The 4,181-nt window shown below is 40.2% G+C and overlaps 1 non-coding gene across 1 annotated transcript; it reads right to left on the bottom strand.

The window, feature by feature from the left end:
• Positions 1-3,647: 3,647 nt before the first annotated feature.
• LOC141635900 (small nucleolar RNA R71) lies at positions 3,648-3,751 on the bottom strand. Its single transcript, XR_012540554.1, has one exon. It is a non-coding gene; the product is annotated as a small nucleolar RNA R71 (small nucleolar RNA).
• Positions 3,752-4,181: the final 430 nt, after the last annotated feature.

Raw genomic sequence — 4,181 nt, 5'->3', positions numbered from 1 at the left:
TGGTCATAATTCTCCCTTCTTTTCTATGTATTTTGGTCAATTTTGAGACGGTTTTTATACCTATTACTTGCATTTTATTTCCCTAGTTCTCGTTCTATGAATTTGTGTCTCATGTTGTAGGATTTGAGATGGAAGGGAAAAAATGGGAGCGAGCTAGGTCGTTTTAAAGATTGCATTGGAAAGAAGAGGAGAATAGCGTCCCAGCCGGCCGGCCGGCAGCCGGTCTATTGGCTGGGCATCCACCCCAACGAGCCTAGGGAAGAAAAGAAGCAGGGGACTCCCGGCCGAGTGGGACACCGGCAGCCGGCCTACCGGCTGTGCACGCCTGATGACTTCAAAGCTTGAGGAAAATTGCAGAATACTCCCAACCGACTAGCCCAACGGCTAGGAACATCTGATGACCAAGAAATTGAATTGAAACTTACAAGGATATCCCAGCCGGGTGGTGCACCGGCGGCTGGTCAGCCGGCTCAGACACCTCGGCTGAATATTTCTTTCCTTTGTAATTTTTGACCTAAAATTTGGTGTAACCTATAAATACCCCCTCCCTAATTCATTTTAGAAACAATACCCTAGATCTAAATTTCCTCCTAATTTTATGCAAGTTTCCTTAATCCAAGTTTGAATCTTTCACTAATAAACCTTAACTACTTTGCAATTTAGCCTAAATCTAGTTTAGTTGAATAGTTTACATTTGGGTATTTGGCTTGTAATAGATGATTTTTGAAGAACTTCTTCCAATTATTAATCAAAGACTCAATCTTTCCTCATTGTTGGTACAATTTCCTCTATTTTTAGTTTAATTCTCAATTGTTTACATTTCCATTTCCTTTTCAATTGTTGTTCCAATTAGTATAATGTCTATTACCATGTTTGCTTGTTATTCTCCAATTGTTTACATTAGTCCATCAACTATGTGTCAGTAGTGACCCCTAAGGGTTTAGGGGGACCCTAAGTGAGAATTAAAGCTATGAATATGGGTTGTTAATGTTTGGTTATTGGGTAAATTGTTTGGTCTTTGTAAACATGCGAAGAAGGTGTTTGTTGAAATGTGTGTGTGAAAGTTCATGCCTTTCTCCAATTTATGCTTAGTATCTCGATAAATGAAAGTTTACATAGATACTTGATAGTGTGTTTATGATGACTTTGGATGCATTGTGATGATTATTTGCCCATCTTTAGGAGAGTCTAAGAAATTAGTTCTTCTAGGCCAATAATTACCCAAGACCCATTAATACCCATACTTAGCTTGACTTGCTTAGGGGAACCCAAAGACCCTAGTTTTTATCAATTGTTTACATTTCATTATCTTAGTGAACTTGCTTTTAATTTCTTTAGTTTTAGTTTAATTAATTTCACCAACTTCCTTGCTTTTTTATTAAACTTGGATTCGAACAAATTAAGTACAACTCCACTCCATCCTTGTGGTTCGACCCCGATAAATACTACTTTTATTAGGTTTTATAAATTGTTTTTTATACTGGAAACGACAACTAAAAGTCGGTTATCAAAATGGCGTCGTTGTCAGGGATGGCATTAGATTGTACTTAGTTATTTAAGAGTCTTAGTTTTAGTCTTGGTGTCTTTTGTTTGCTTATTTGAGTAGTGCCTTATTTCTTGTACAGTGATTGTCTTATTGCTTATCCCTAGTGCCTAAAAACACTAGGAGACTTTGCTGGTTACTCAGGTTTAATTCCAAATCCTTCCAAGACTAATATTTATTTGGGGGGGGGTGAGGCAGGATGTTAAGGATGAGATTCTAATGCACATAAGTTATGCAGAAGGTTCATTCCCATTTAGATATCTTGGTTTACCCTTGCATTACTGTAGACTGACAAAAAGGCAGTTTCAACCTCTGATTGACAAAATAAAATATAATATTGAACATTGATCCACCACGCAGCTATCATATGCTGGTAAGATACAATTGCTTAATTCGGTTATTTTTAGAGTGGATAATTTCTGGTGTGCCTGCTTTTTGATGCCAAAGGGTATTATCAAGGCCATTGATAGAGACTGTAGATCATTTATTTGGGGTTCTACTGATGGGCATAGGAGGATGGTCTTTTTTAACTGGGACAGAGTTTGCAAAAAAGAGAGCAAGAGGGGATGGGGATAAAAGAATTGCTCAGCTGGAATAAAGCATTGTAGATGAAGATTTTTTAAGACTAAGTGTTAGACCTGACACTATTTGGGCACAATGGTACAGGTGCTACTTACTTAAACAACACGACATATGGATTACTTAATATCCTACTAATTGTTCTATATTCTGGAGGTCTTTGCTGAATACCAGAGATGAGTTTCTTTAGGGATGTGGAGGATTGGATGCAGCTTTTGAGGTGATTGGTAGCTGGGAGGATAAGCAACAGAAAACACAAGTTCTCTATGAAGTGTTCAGACCTGATAGGCCTCGAGTTGGTTAGGTTAAACCCCTGTTGGATTCTGTGGTGGTGCCCAGGCATCACTTTGTCAGTATTCTTGCTGCCTAGAGGTGTCTTGCCACACATGACAATCTGATTAGAAGGGGGATTAGTCTGGTTAGTAGGTGTATTCTCTGCCAGCAAGGTTGTGAAACAAGGAGTCGCCTTTTCTTTGAATGTAGCTTTACATCCTCTATACTGCAGGATATCCTTCATTGGTTAGGTGCGAGGAGGAGTCCATTGTCTTTGAAGCAAGAACTTTATAGACAAGCTCAATTCAGGGGGGCTCATTGGTAGGTGTAGCATGGCCGCAGTTATTTACTCCATCTGGCAAGAAAGGAATGCTCGAGTGTTTAGGTAACATTATTCTACTGCTAGATAAATTGTAAATCGTATTAAATATCATGCTTCATTAAGGATGTATGCTTGGCAAAATGAGATGCCTAGTGAGAAGATGATGAGTTCTTTCATTAGCTAGGATTAATGGTGTAATGGCTTCTTCTTTGTAATTGGTTCTTTTGATTAATGAGAATTAACCTTTTACAAAAAAAACACTAGGAGACTAACGATTTGTTGAAGTGTATGCCAAGAGGAAACGGGAATTCTTTGCTTAGTGACCCGGAACCGGAAAGGCTTTTTCGAGGTGTATGGAGTAGGACTTTAGCAAGGGTTCGGATTACCTCCCAAACTTCCGCAAACCGAGCAACAACAATAATCCAAACGCATCTTGAAACCATTATTCAAGAGCAAACAACCGTCACCATTGATCCATTCGTAGCAAATCCCTTCCACAATCTCCAAATCCCAAATACACCACCTCAAACACCACCAAATACACCTCTTACAAATCCTAGAATGGCGGCTCTACGAGACCATAACCGACCAAACCACGATGATACTTCCGCTCCAATTAACTTCGACACCTTAGCCCCCAAAAATTTTGAAATTCATCCCACCCAAGTTGGTTTAATCGAGAAGGATAGCTTTGGTGGGCACATTGATGAGGATGCACATGCCCACCTTAGAAAGTTCAAGAGCAAGGTTGCAATGATGAAGCACAATAGAGTGCCTGAAGATACTTTGAGGTTGATGTTGTTCCCATTCTCTCTAAGGGACAAAGTGGATCGTTGCCTAAACGTTCATGCACGAAACATATTCACCACATGGGACGCCTTAGCCAAAGCTTTCCTAGCTAAATACTACCCATCCTCCAAGACCGATATGATCCGGAACGAGATAACTACTTTTCAACAAGAAGATGAAGAGTCTGTAGAGGAAGCTTGAGATAGGTTTCAAGACCTCCTGGAACGTTGTCCACATCATAGGATTCCATCTTAGTACATCACCCAAACGTTCTTTCAAACATTGCTACCAAGGATTAAAGAGATGGTGAATGCCTCCACGGGGGGGAGGGGGGGGGGGGGGTGGGGGGGCATTCCATCATCTAGGAGATGAAGAGGGTTCGGCCCTTATCAAAAAAATGTTTGACTCGAAATCTAACTATCGGTCAAGAGGAAACATGTTGAGAAGAAGTAGCCTCTATCCTCAAGAGAACTCTTGTAGCTCGAATGCCGAAACCAATGCTAAAATTGATCTTCTCACAAAGAAACTTGAGCAAATGCAAAGGAATCAAGTGCACCAAGCTAGTGGCTCGTATGCTCCTCCCATGGAGGAAGTTGTTCAAGGACCCTCTTGTGAATTGTGTGGAGGAAATGGTCACACATTTGATGTGTGTTCCAATAATGCTTACAATGTGAA

This window comes from Silene latifolia, chromosome Y, assembly GCF_048544455.1.
Source record: "Silene latifolia isolate original U9 population chromosome Y, ASM4854445v1, whole genome shotgun sequence".
NCBI lineage: Eukaryota > Viridiplantae > Streptophyta > Magnoliopsida > Caryophyllales > Caryophyllaceae > Silene > Silene latifolia.
The sequence above is the reverse complement of the archived record's forward strand: the minus strand, read 5'-3'. Positions and strand labels throughout refer to the sequence as shown.